The sequence below is a fragment of the Rattus norvegicus genome, chromosome 1 (genome assembly GCF_021556685.1).
Source record: "Rattus norvegicus strain SHRSP/BbbUtx chromosome 1, alternate assembly SHRSP_T2T, whole genome shotgun sequence".
Taxonomy (NCBI): domain Eukaryota; kingdom Metazoa; phylum Chordata; class Mammalia; order Rodentia; family Muridae; genus Rattus; species Rattus norvegicus.
The window spans coordinates 155408508-155423743 of record NC_141534.1 but is presented as its reverse complement, the minus strand read 5'-3'; the positions used below and the strand labels follow the sequence as shown (position 1 = coordinate 155423743).

Below are 15236 nucleotides of genomic sequence, written 5' to 3'. Positions count from 1 at the left end.
CTTTGTTTGAAGGAACCTCATACCATCAAGATCAGAATAAAACATGTGACATGAGTCATGGTCCACCCTTGTGGGTTCCAGCTTGGTCCTGTTTTCCTCCCTTCACATCCATCTTCCCTTCCTGACAACCATCATCAAGAATTGGACCCAATATCAGATATAGTAACAACCAACTCCCACACTTGGATCACATCCAGTTTCTTCAGCAAACCCCTATCTGCCTCTACAGTATTCTGTTATTCTTACTTTATAAATCTTAACTGTTGTTAAGACTACTTTTGTGTTACTGCTGTTGAAATGAAATGAGGCATGTAAATTGCACAGTACAAAGCCCGGGCAATGTTAACTGCTTGACAGACATCTCCATTAGACACCCAAGAGATGGACATAATTTGACTAAAAGAAATTTAAATCCTGCACTTGACACAAACCTTGGCACGTGCTATATACTCACTTGACAACCTTGACTGTTTTTTTATTACAGGAGAGAAAAACAAGACTATATGTGGTGACACATGGGAGTTGAGGGGAAGGTGGTGGAATTTGTTGAGTAACAGGACATCTATATTTAATAATACCACTTACAGAAATGCAATTTATGCCTCCAAGTATCTAGTGTAGTCACCCAGGGCAACACTGTACACTCCAAATTGAAGTAATGGATGAGTATGTTTCTTTGCACAGTCAGATACCTAATAAATGTGTTCAAACAAAAATAGATGTTTCTATGGTACCGAGACTAAATCCATTCTCTTACTGGATTTGAACATTCTAATAGGTTTCTTTCCAAAACATCTTTTCCCACACAGTCCTCTCAATACCAGTGAGTTGCACTTTCTACTGCACTACCACATGATTTTCAGTTGAGAAATGTGCTGTACATTCTTAGCTACTCTGACCCAAAGGTCACAAGTTGGATGCAACTACTTATAACATCTGAGACTTGAGATTGTTTATGTAAACAGCCAAGAATGGCAGAAGGCTATTCCATTACCTTTGTCTCTTTGTGGCTTTCTACTGGTCTCCTCAGCATGGATAGCTCCAGATAGCTGCTCCTCTCAAATGGCAGATAAAAATCTGAACAGGAAAGAGTTTCTAATGGTCCCACAGAAGCTATAAAACTTCTTTCTTATGGCCAACATCTGTGGTCTCACCTTAGCACTGACACCATATGCTTTTGGTCAAACTAATAAATACACTCAGTTCAGATTCAAATAGAAAGAACATGGACAGAATGGTAAAGAACTTAGGATCTCTTCATCATACTCTTTTAGAGTCACTAGATGAAACAAGTAGTAGGCAGCAGTGATTCAGACCTCAGCCCTGGTTCTTCTTTACACCTATGTTTCACCTGCCTTCTTGACTACTTCTTATCCAATTCTTCCCTCTCTTCAGTTTCTCACACATGTTTTTACCATGTCTCTGGCTATTACTTGCTTGAAACTGGCAAGTTTCATTGGTAGCTGAAGATGAATGTGGACTCACTGGTGTCCAGTGGACTGCGTGAGAAAAGATATTTCAAAGAGAAACCTTTTCCATCTGCCTGTTCTTTCAGTAGTTTTTGTCTCCCAGGCTTCCATCTGTGTGCCAATCATCTAACCCCTTGGGATTTCCTTGGATGTCCCTCTTGCATACTCTATGCAGATTACTCTTTAGTGTCATCTTCTGGCTCAACCCTCTTCTCTGACCTCCAGCTCCATTCAGGAAATTACTGGCTAGAGACATTATTGCCTAACAATCTGATCTAAAGAAAAGCTAAGAAAGGAAGATCGATTGGTCACAAGACGTCTTTAGGAAGGAAGAGGGAACCAGTGGTAATACTGGAGTCATAAGTAATTTGGCAAAATGATTCGGGGTAACTATAAACCTGAACGGAGCCTGAGCATGATGGATGGCATGTTATCTAATGCCAGGGAACAGGAATAACAGGAGTTTCACAGAATCTCCAAGTGAAATTTGCACAAGCCCATGCTTTCCCATTTTCTTTTGCAAACCCACTCTTCTTATCTTTGTGTTAGAGGGTGTAACCATGACCAATGTGGCTCTCAAACGAAAACATGGCCTCATCTGCTCTTTTTGTGCCTACATCGAATACTCTTTAAATCCTGAGGATTATGTTTTGATTTCATTCAGGCCTCTTCCATCACTTCTACTGCACTAAGGCAGGCTGTGACCATAGGCCGTCTGGGATCTTTTGAAAGCCTCATAATTAATTTTCCAGCTACTGCACTGCTGTCCCAGAATGGCCCATGTAAAATGCAAATGTGATCATATTACTCCTTTCCACCTTTGAAAAATCTTTCAACTACTTCTGAGGCTACTGGATGAAGTCCAATTACTTAATAAGGCTTACAAACCTCTTCATTATCTACCACCTGACTTCTTTCCAGCTTTGGTTTCTCCAATCCTGCCCTTATACACAAATCCTGAACTGTATATTATGCCATGAGGTTCCTTAGCATTCCTCTTCCACCTGCCTCTGCTTTTCAAAGGCTCCTTTGGCTTCACAGACCAGCTAAATCCTCCCATCCCTGCTCCATATTGCCTCCTCCCAGCTAACTCCTCCCAGTCCTGTTCCACATCACTTTCTCCCAGCTAATTCCTCCCATGCCTGCTCCATAATACCTCCTCCCAGGCTCTTTTCTGATTTGATATCCTGGATTTGAATCTCCTTTCATGGATATCCAAACTTCCTTGATGCTCGGGTTATATTTAATTCTGTAGACCCTTGATTGAGCACACAGCTTTCTACTTTGCTAGGAAATGACTAAAGGTGTATCCATGAATGAATTTAGAGTGGTTTACCTTTTCCCTCCTTTAAAGCTCTGTTTAGGCCTACAGCCATGCCACCCTGAACACGCCCGATCTCATCTGATCTCAGAAGCTAAAGCTCTGTTTAGGAATCATTCTCTAGACAAGGTATTCTTTCTTCTTGCATTAATTCAATTACTACTGCATACTTTGTTTACTCCAGTAGTAATAATAATAGAATATAGCAGAATCCATTAATAACTATGTAATATATTAATATGATGCTAATAATAGCAATAGGAATATCAGCTGAATATTTACCTATGTGCTTGTCCATATGGTAATTGTTTTACTGGTTATTGGAAACATATCATCTTTAGTTTTTATACTATACCTGTCACTATGGAAACATATAACTTGTCCTTGTCCAACCACAAGCTATTACCTCTATACAAGAATATTGAGAGATAATAGATCTCTAATGTATGGAGCCTAATGGCACAGGATTATGTCATGGGATATCACTCATGAAAGGAATTAATTCATTCTCACAGGATTAGCGTTGTTTCCATGTGAATGAATTGTTATGAAGTGTGGCTACTCCATACACTTGGTCTTCCTCATGTGGTTCCCAGTTCTTCAGCTCTTTGTGAAACAGCCATGAGGACCTCATGAAATGCAGGACCAGTGTCATTTGAATTTTCTATCCAACATGATCATGAATCAAAGAAATGTAGTTTCTTTATAATTGTATACAAACAAAATAGACTAATGTATCTATGAAGTAACTACTGTGGTTATGTTAACACTTTAGAAACAAAAATTCGGTCTGAAACACCGCCGGAACCTGAAGGGACCAACCGGATAAACAGTTCTCTGAACCCAAATCCCGTGGGAGGGAGAACTAAACCTTCAGAGAGGCAGACACGTCTGGGAAACCAGAAGAGACTGCACTCTGCACACATCTCGGACACCAGAGGAAAACACCAAACGCCATCTGGAACCCTGGTGCACTGAAGCTCCCAGAGACGGTGGCACAGATCTTCCTGGTTGCTGCCGCCGTGGAGAGATCATAAGCAACACCCCACGAGCAAACTTGAGCCTCGGGACTACAGGTAAGACCAACTTTTCTGCTGTAAGCGACCTGCCTGGTGAACTCAAGACACAGGCCCACAGGAACAGTTGAAGACCTGTAGATAGGAAAAACTACACGCCCGAAAGCAGAACACTCTGTCCCCATAACTGGCTGAAAGAAAACAGGAAAACTGGTCTACAGCACTCCTGACACACAGGCTTATAGGACAGTCTAGCCACTGTTAGAAATAGCAGAACAAAGTAACACTAGAGATAATCTGATGGCAAGAGGCAAGCTCAGGAACCCAAGCAACAGAAACCAAGACTACATGGCATCATCAGAGCCCAATTCTCCCACCAAAGCAAACACGGAATATCCAAACACACCAGAAAAGCAAGATCTAGTTTCAAAATCATATTTGATCATGATGCTGGAGGACTTCAAGAAAGACGTGAAGAACTCCCTTAGAGAAACACAGGAAAACATTAATAAACAAGTAGAAGCCTACAGAGAGGAATCGAAAAAATGCCTGAAAGAATTCCAGGAAAACATAAGTAAACAAGTAGAAGCCCATAGAGAGGAGTCACAAAAATCTCTGAAAGAATTCCAGGAAAACACAATCAAACAGTTGAAGGAATTAAAAATGGAAATAGAAACAATAAAGAAAGAACACATGGAAACAACCCTGGATATATAAAACCAAAAGAAGAGACAAGGAGCTGTAGATACAAGCTTCACCAACAGAATACAAGAGATGGAAGAGAGAATCTCAGGAGCAGAAGATTCCATAGAAATCATCGACTCAACTGTCAAAGATAATGTAAAGCAGAAAAAGCTACTGGTCCAAAACATACAGGAAATCCAGGACCCAATGAGAATATCAAACCTAAGGATAATAGGTATAGAAGAGAGTGAAGACTCCCAGCTCAAAGGACCCGTAAATATCTTCAACAAAATCATAGAAGAAAACATCCCTAACCTAAAGAAAGAGATACCCATAAGCATACAAGAAGCCTACAGAACTCCAAATAGATTGGACCAGAAAAGAAACTCCTCCCATCACATAATAGTCAAAATAAAACACACAAAATAAAGAAAGAATATTAAAAGCAGTAAGGGAAAAAGGTCAAGTAACATATAAAGACCTATCAGAATCACACCAGACTTTTCGCCAGAAACTATGAAAGCCAGAAGATCCTGGACAGATGTCATACAGACCCTAAGAGAACACAAATACCAGCCCAGGTTACTGTATCCTGCAAAACTCTCAATTAACATAGATGGAGAAACCAAGATATTCCATGACAAAACCAAATTTACACAATATCTTTCTACAAATCCAGCATTACAAAGGATAATAAATGGTAAAGCCCAACATAAGGAGGCAAGCTATACCCTAGAAGAAGCAAGAAACTAATCATCTTGGCAAAAAAACAAAGAGAAGAAAAGCACACAAACATAACCTCACATTCAAATATGAATATAACAGGAAGAAATAATCAATATTCCTCAATATCTCTCAACATCAATGGCCTCAACTCCCCAATAAAAAGATATAGATTAACAAACTGGATACGCAACGAGGACCCTGCATTCTGCTGCCTACAGGAAACACACCTCAGAGAAAAAGACAGACACTACCTCAGAGTGAAAGGTTGGAAAACAACTTTCCAAGCAAATGGTCGGAAGAAGCAAGCTGGAGTAGCCATTCTAATATCAAATAAAATCAATTTTCAACTAAAAGTCATCAAAAAAGATAAGGAAGGACACTTCATATTCATCAAAGGAAAAATCCACCAAGATGAACTCTCAATCCTAAATATCTATGCCCCAAATACAAGGGCACCTACATACGTAAAAGAAACCTTGCTAAAGCTCAAAACACACATTGTACCTCACACAATAATAGTAGGAGATTTCAACACCCCACTCTCATCAATGGACAGATCATGGAAACAGAAATTAAACAGAGACGTAGACAGACTAAGAGAAGTCATGAGCCAAATGGACTTAGCAGATATTTATAAAACATTCTATCCTAAAGCAAAAGGATATACCTTCTTCTCAGCTCCTCATGGTAATTTCTCCAAAATTGACCATATAATTGGTCAAAAAACGGGCCTCAACAGATACAGAAAGATAGAAATAATCCCATGTGTGCTATCGGACCACCACAGCCTAAAGCTGGTCTTCAATAACAATAAGGGAAGAATGCCCACATATAAGTGGAAATTGAACAATGCTCTACTCAATGATAACCTGGTCAAGGAAGAAATAAAGAAAGAAATTAAAGAATTTTTAGAATTTAATGAAAATGAAGGTACAACATACTCAAACTTATGGGACACAATGAAAGCTGTGCTAAGAGGAAAACTCATAGCGCTGAGTGCCTGCAGAAAGAAACAGGAAAGAGCATATGTCAGCAGCTTGACAGCACACCTAAAAGCTCTAGAACAAAAAGAAGCAAATACACCCAGGAGGAGTAGAAGGCAGGAAATAATCAAACTCAGAGCTGAAATCAACCAAGTAGAAACAAAAAGGACCATAGAAAGAATCAACAGAACCAAAAGTTGGTTCTTTGAGAAAATCAACAAGATAGATAAACCCTTAGCCAGACTAAGGAGAGGACACAGAGAGTGTGTCCAAATTAACAAAATCAGAAATGAAAAGGGAGACATAAGTACAGATTCAGAGGAAATTCAAAAAATCATCAGATCTTACTATAAAAGCCTATATTCAACAAAACTTGAAAATCTGCAGGAAATGGACAATTTCCTTGACAGATACCAGGTACCAAAGTTAAATCAGGAACAGATAAACCAGTTAAACAACCCCATAACTCCTAAGGAAATAGAAGCAGTCATTAAAGGTCTCCCAACCAAAAAGAGCCCAGGTCCAGACGGGTTTAGTGGAGAATTCTATCAGACCTTCATAGAAGACCTCATACCAATATTATCCAAACTATTCCACAAAATTGAAACAGATGGAGCACTACCGAATTCCTTCTATGAAGCCACAATTACTCTTATACCTAAACCACACAAAGACCCAACAAAGAAAGAGAACTTCAGACCAATTTGCCTTATGAATATTGACGCAAAAATACTCAATAAAATTCTGGCAAACCGAATTCAAGAGCACATCAAAACAATCATCCACCATGATCAAGTAGGCTTCATCCCAGGCATGCAGGGATGGTTTAATATACGGAAAACCATCAACGTGATCCATTATATAAACAAACTGAAAGAACAAAACCACATGATCATTTCATTAGACACTGAGAAAGCACTTGACAAAATTCAACACCCCTTCATGGTAAAAGTCCTGGAAAGAATAGGAATTCAAGGCCCATACCTAAACATAGTAAAAGCCATATACAGCAAACCAGTTGCTAACATTAAACTAAATGGAGAGAAAGTTGAAGCAATCCCACTAAAATCAGGGACTAGACAAGGCTGCCCACTCTCTCCCTACTTACTCAATATAGTTCTTGAAGTTCTAGCCAGAGCAATCAGACAACAAAAGGAGGTCAAGGGGATACAGATCAGAAAAGAAGAAGTCAAAATATCACTGTTTGCAGATAATATGATAGTATATTTAAGTGATCCCAAAAGTTCCACCAGAGAACTACTAACGCTGATAAACAACTTCAGCAAAGTGGCTGGGTATAAAATTAACTCAAATCAATCACTAGCCTTCCTCTACACAAAAGAGAAACAAGCCGAGAAAGAAATTAGGGAAACGACACCCTTCATAATTGACCCAAATAATATAAAGTACCTCGGTGTGACTTTAACCAAGCAAGTAAAAGATCTGTACAATAAGAACTTCAAGCCTCTGAAGAAAGAAATTGAAGAAGACCTCAGAAGATGGAAAGATCTCCCATGCTCATGGATTGGCAGGATTAATATAGTAAAAATGGCCATTTTACCAAAAGCGATCTACAGATTCAATGCAATCCCCATCAAAATACCAATCCAATTCTTCAAAGAGTTAGAACAATTTGCAAATTCATCTGGAATAACAAAAAACCCAGGATAGCTAAAACTATCCTCAACAATAAAAGGACTTCCGGGGAGAATCACTATACCTGAACTCAAGCAGTATTACAGAGCAATAGGTATAAAAACTGCATGGTATTGGTACAGAGACAGACAGATAGACCAATGGAACAGAATTGAAGACCCAGAAATGAACGCACACACCTATGGGCAGTTGATTTTTGACAAAGGAGCCAAAACCATCAAATGGAAAAAAGATAGCATTTTCAGCAAATGGTGCTGGTTCAACTGGAGGTCAACATGTAGAAGAATGCAGATCGATCCATGCTTATCACCTTGTACAAAGCTTAAGTCCAAGTGGATCAAGGACCTCCACATCCAACCAGACACAGTCAAACTAATAGAAGAAAAGCTAGGGAAGCATCTGGAACACATGGGCACTGGAAAAAATTTCCTGAACAAAACACCAATGGCTTATGCTCTAAGATAAAGAATTGACAAATGGGATCTCATAAAACTGCAAAGCTTCTGTAAGGCAAAGGACACTGTGGTTAGGACAAAACGGCAACCAACAGATTGGGAAAAGATCTTTACCAATCCTATAACAGATAGAGGCCTTATATCCAAAATATACAAAGAACTCAAGAAGTTAGACCGCAGGGAGACAAATAACCCTATTAGAAAATGGGGTTCAGAGCTAAACAAACAATTCACAGCTGAGGAATGCCGAATGGCCGAGAAACACCTAAAGAAATGTTCAACATCTTTAGTCATAAGGCAAATGCAAATCAAAACAACCCTGAGATTTCACCTCACACCAGTGAGAATGGCTAAGATCAAAAACTCAGGTGACAGCAGATGCTGGCAAGGATGCAGAGAAAGAGGAACACTCCTCCATTGTTGGTGGGATTGCAGACTGGTACAACCTTTCTGGAAATCAGTCTGGAGATTCCTTAGTTAATTGGACATTGAACTGCCTGAGGATCCAGCTATACCTCTCTTGGGCATATACCCACAAAATGCCCCAACATATAGAAAAGACACGTGCTCCACTATGTTCATAGAAGCCTTATTTATAATAGCCAGAAGCCTGAAAGTACCCAGACGCCCTTCAACAGAGGAATGGATACAGAAAATATGGTACATCTACACAATGGAATATTACTCAGCTATCAAAAACAATGACTTTATGAAATTCGTAGGCAAATGGTTCGAACTGGAAAATATCATCCTAAGTGAGGTAGCCCAATCACAGAAAAACACACATGGTATGCACTCATTGATAAGTGGCTATTAGCCCAAATGCTTGAATTAACCTAGATGCCTAGAACAAATGAAACTCAAGACGGATGATCAAAATGTGAATGCTTCACTCCTTCTTTAAAAGGGGAACAAGAATACCCTTGGCAGGGAATAGTGAGGCAAAGATTAAAACAGAGACAGAAGGAACACCCATTCAGAACCTGCCCCACATGGGGCCCATTCATATACAGCCACCCAATTAGACAAGATAGATGAAGCAAAGAAGTGCAGGCCGACAGGAGCCGGATGTAGATCGCTCCTGAGAGATACAGCCAGAATACAGCAAACACAGAGGCGAATGCCAGCAGCAAACCACTGAACTGAGAATAGGACTCCCGTTGAAGGAATTAGAGAAAGAACTGGAAGAACTCAAAGGGGCTCGAGACCCCTTATGAGCAATAATGCCAAGCAACCAGAGCTTCCAGGGACTAAGCCACTACCTAAAGACTATACATGGACTGACCCTGGACTCTGACCCCATAGGTAGCAATGAATATCCTAGTAAGAGCACCAGTGGAAGGGGAAGCCCTGGGTCCTGCTAAGACTGAACCCCAATGAACTAGACTGTTGGGGGGAGGGCGGCAATGGGGGGAGGGTTGGGAGGGGAACACCCATAAAAAGGGGAGGGGAGGGATTAGGGGGATATTTGCCCAGAAACTGGGAAAGGGAATAATATTCGAAATGTAAATAAGAAATACTCAAGTTAATAAAAAAGTTCCTAATGTATATTTGTGTTAAACACTCCGAAAGTCTTATAATAAAAGAAGTATTTTTATTAAAAAAAAAAGAAACAAATATTCAACTTCGAGGTATGATGGTGTGTTTAGATGGGATACGCCATGAGTAAGAATGGCAATATTTTCTTGAAGTTAATAGTTTAGAGAGACAGACATTATATTAAACACTTCCAGAAATAATAGCAAAAACAAATGTCAAATGTTTCTCAAGCTTGTTATTTATTTATTTATTTATTTATTTATTTATTTATTTATTTATTATTTTAAGTTCCACCAACTTACCAATTTTTATTTAATACTTGTAAAAACCTTAGAGTAGGTGGTCTGCACTCCATAGGAAGACATACCAGAATTTGGTGATATTTTGAGACTTTCCTAAGATCCCAGTCAGTGAGAGAATGCTGGGATCTGAACTCTTCAGTCTTCTGACTCCTGTCTAGTGCTATATGTGCTTATGAAGAAAAATAGGACATGTTTTCAGAGCATCATAATGGAACAGAGTTCTGGGGTGAGGGTGGAGGTTAGGCTTCTTAGATAAAGTGGCATTAGAGCTGGAACTTGAAGGAAGTGTTGAAACAGGAGAGTTGTAGTGAGAAAGTATAAGACCCTTTGGTATCTCTGTTTGGACTCTTGGCAGACTTGCCTTTTTATTTTTTTATCACCCTTACTGTGCCTGTCACATAGTCTCTTTAACTATAGTTGTACTTTCCCTGTGTGTCTGTCTGTCTGTCTGTCTCTCTCTCTCTCTCTTGCTGTCCATATCTTTCTCTGTCTATTTGCATCCCACTGAGTTTAATTAAAATAATTTGCATATAAATGGGTAGACAATTATTCACATGATAAATGGGTAAATGGCAGAGTAACTTATCCATGACTACACCACTGAAGAAAATGCCATCCCTTTCCCCAGCCACCATTAACTGTACTATGTCAGGGAGAAATAGAGCTCAATAAGTCCTTCCCTCTTCTATGATGAAATGTTGACTCATCCACTATTGTGCTGGATATGTGTAGGTAATCATAGTTGCAGTGAATTCATGAGTGCAATGGTCATGTCATGACCAGTAGATTTTGCTTTGCGACATACCTACCGATCCTTTGGCTCATTCATTTTTCCTACCATTTCTTCTATGTTATTTCCTGATGCTTGGAAAAGGTAAAGTATCTGACCCCCTTGGGACCAACCACTCCATTATTTCATATTCTTAGTGCTTCAACTCATTATGTCTCTTCATTAGGTTCTGCCACAAGAAGCTTCTCCTACTAAGGCTGAGAGTAGCACTAATTTATGGATACAAACATGAGTATTTCAAAGCTGATTTTACCATGCGTCTACTTGGAAAATGATATTGGTGTATTTCCTCTATAACTTATGATTTATGTCCCCAGGCATTTGTGCTTGACCATATTTATAAGTTCAGACATGAGTTTCTTCCTATAAAATGAGCCCTGAGTCCAATCTAAAAGTGGTTGGTGAGTCTTATAACATTCATGCTGTATGTCTTGCCAGGATGATCATTACTGTAGCTTACAGACTTTACAGCTAGGTAAGACTGTTCATGAAGTCTCCTTCCAGCAGTGGGTCTTGTTACCAACTTCTGGTGGGCAGGTAAAAGTAATGGCAATAACCTATATTGTTTTGGAAGCTTTAGGAGTCTCTCTGACCAATGATACACAGATAAGTATCCCATGTCACTAGGATTTTAATGATAGGAATCTCCCCAATAAATCATTATCATCATTGTCATTGTCATTGTCATCATCATCATCATTATTATCATCATCACCATCATCATCTATGACTTCTTGGAAGAGCATTTTTTATGTAGCTTATCTCTATTCAAATACACTTTTAATTATAATTTTAATAAGCTTATAAAATAGCAAGTTTGCATATCACTTTTTGTATGTCCTTGGTGTTGGTTATTTTTCTTCTTATCCACTGCTGAGCTCTACTCATCTTTTTTCCCACTCAAACCTCCCCACTTTAGGTATTTTCACTTCAGCTTTCATATCACTTATGTTTCATTATCTGCCCTCCTTTAAAGCTTTCTTGGCTCCTCCTCTTCCTGATAACGGTCCATTTCCATCTTCCTGGCGTTTATGAACACCCTAAGTAAACTATACTTACTCTAACACATCAAACTAAAAGGTAAGGTGAAAAGAGCATAACCAACAATAATGATGGTAATGAAACAGAAGATGCAATCTGTTGAATGCTCTTTGGCCACAAAAAGGCGGATGCTGATCTGAACGCAGACATTTTTGTGCCCAGCCTACTTTCTGTGGTACCTTCCTATACGGTAACTTATTCTCTGGATATCTCCACTGTTCTTTCAGCATCTAGAAACAAGTTTAAGCGTAAACCCTGAATCTGGATAAGGTCACCATACTCTGAAGGTGCTCAGTGTCTCACCGAGAAATAACACTTTCTATCTAGAAGCTGTTTGTATTGCAATTTCTCCAGGTAAATTTCTAGTAAATGAAGTCTAGGTTTTCCCCATTACAAGCCAGCAGGTGTCAGACTTCACCCAGAAGAACACAATGCATCTGTAGGATAGCTGCTGACTCTCCAAGGAATTCTCAAGGGCAAGTGAAGACTGTCTTTTTATCCTAATTACTTACTTGGTTAAGCTCCAGATAATATCCCTGCCCACCCTATACTTAAGTATATAGCAGATAATGATAGAGATTTTCACATCTTTGTTATGAGACAGGTTAAACTCTCATTGGCTAGGGCCTTCTCATAGACTGGGGTCACCATCTGTGCTATAGTGTCTTTGTTTCCCAGATCCACCTTTCATTTGTCCTAGGGACACCTTTGGCTGACCTTTGCTTCTAACTTTTTTTTCTGTTCTTATGACTACCTGAGCCACATCAGGTTCTTGTATTTGCTCTGCACCCTCCTTATAGAGCTTTGAGTTTTCATTTTCAACTGTAAAGAAAAAAAGCTTTATCTCTCCTTTCTAAGAGTTCTTGCTTTTTTGTCTGCCCATCACCATTGCCAATAGGGACAGCTGTCTTTCCTTTTCCTGCTACTGTTGATCCCATCACCAAATATCTCATGGCCATAGCACAGCTGTGATTGTGACTGGGGAGGAAAGTTATCTTTTTTGTGGGCCTTAGTCTTATATGTAAAAGTTTTTAAACCTGGCTCAGAAAAAAAAGACACTTTTCTGAGAGCTTGAGGGAAGAAAAACAAGGCAGTCAAGCTGGAGTTCTTGGCAACTGGTAGAGGGAGGGGAATAAAGAGAGAAAGTTATGCTTCTGAGCTAGAGGTCAAACAAGTAGGCAAGCTCTGAGATAGGTGTATGGGGAGAGCCGGGTGTGCAATAGTTTTGGGAAAAGTGTGGGGGGAGAGAAACTTCCCAGTATCAGTGCAAACAAGCATATGGTTTTAGCATGTGTTTGAAAAGGAAGAGAGAAAGAGAGAAAAGAAAAGGTGACACTTTCTGAGTTTGAATCAAAACGCAGGCAGGTTTCTCAGTGAGGCTCTATAAATAACTGCACTAAGGAAGATTCTGTGGGATGCAAGCATGGCTTTCATTAAGGGGGATGATCTACAGTCTTTTTTTTTTTTTCGGAGCTGGGGACTGAACCCAGAGCCTTGCGCTTGCTAGGCAAGTGCTCTACCACTGAGCTAAATCCCCAACCCCCTACCATCTTTTAAATAGGACTTCCTTCAGCTGCACCGTACTTCTTCAGCTCTTTACAGCTTTTTGAGTGGGCTGCTTTCCCTGTTCTGGTGACCGATGGACCTATTTGGATGTTTCTTATTGGTGGGAACAAAATACTTCTTTATACTTTTATAATCCTTTTTTATTTTGATTCATAATCTTTGAGAATGTCATGTCTTCTAGGGTTGGAGCTAGACCTCAGATCCTGTTCTGTAATGTATCCCAAAATTACATAACAGAGTAGATTAAAGAGAGTTTTTTTTAAAGCTTAAAATATAAATCTATAAAATAGTCATGCCTTACCTGGCGGAAATTGCTTTGTTAATGGGTCTCAGTGAATTCCTGCCGCCTCGAATTTTCCCAGTTTTAGATAGAAATTTAAGGAAGGACACTTGTGATTTTTTTCTTTTAAAATTAACACACTACCAGGGAATCCAGAGGTGTGGTCTAAAGATGATTATAAGTAGGTGAGGATGTCTATCCTCATAGACCTACAAATCTGCTAATATCTAGCTACCCAAGATGGCCAAAAGTTCAAAACAGAAGAGACTCAGCAAGGCTGAAAGAATGTGGGGGAAGTCAGGGAATGGGGAGTACAGTAGTTGGGGCGAAAATATTCATGATTCGTGGAGTGCTTACTCTCATTGACTGAAGTCTGATGTGGGAGTGTGTAAGTGGGGAAGGGGGGAAAGAATCAGGTTTTAGCTATACAAAGCCTAAGAATCCACACCTAGGTCTCAAACACCCAGATAATTTGGTAGTATACTAATCATATTAGTTTAAAATTTAAGGTTGGGCCCTTTCCCCTGGCTGGCAGCACAGAGGCCGCTCGATGCCTGGAGTTCCTGTAAAAGATGTTAACCAGCAGTTCTTCAGAGCTCTGGCAGCCTTCCTCGAAAAGTCTGGGAAGCTGAAAGTCCCCGAATGAGTGGACACAGTCAAGCTGGCCAAACATAAAGAGCTTGCCCCATATGATGAGAACTGGTTCTACACACGAGCTGCTTCCACAGCACGGCACCTATACCTCCGTGGTGGTGCAGGGGTTGGTTCCATGACCAAGATCTATGGAGGATGGCAGAGAAACGGTGTCAGGCTCAGCCACTTCAGCTGAGGCTCTAAGAGTGTGGCCCGCCGGGTCCTCCAAGCCCTGGAGGGGCTGAAAATGGTGGAAAAGGACCAAGACGGGGGCCGCAAGCTAACACCTCAGGGACAGAGAGATCTGGACAGGATCGCCAGACAGGTGGCAGCTGCCAACAAGAAGCATTAGAACAAAGGATGCTGGGTTACTAAATTGCCTCATTCATTAAAACAAAAAAAAAAAGATTTAAGGTTGGGAAGATAGTTCATTCAATAAAGGTAAAATGTTCACCATGCAAGTAGGAAGATCTGAGTTGTATCCTCAAACCCTATGTGAAGAGCCAGGTGTGATAGTAAATGTTTGTAATCCTAGCACTGTGGTGGATAGGGAGGGAGAACAGGCATATCCAATCAACCCAATCTTTGTTATCAGTGAGTTACTCTGTTTAAATCAACCAACCAACCAACCAACCAACCAACCAACTGACCAACCAACCAACCAACCAACCAACCAACCAACTGACCAACCAACCAAAGGTAACCAAACAAAGAGCAAAGAACAAAACCATGGTGACTGACATCAAAGGAACAACGTGGCAGGTTCCTCTCCAAC

General features: G+C 40.0%; 1 pseudogene; it reads left to right on the top strand.

Moving 5' to 3' along the window:
- Positions 1 to 14378: 14378 nt before the first annotated feature.
- Rps19-ps10 (ribosomal protein S19, pseudogene 10) lies at positions 14379 to 14822 on the top strand (annotated as a pseudogene).
- Positions 14823 to 15236: the final 414 nt, after the last annotated feature.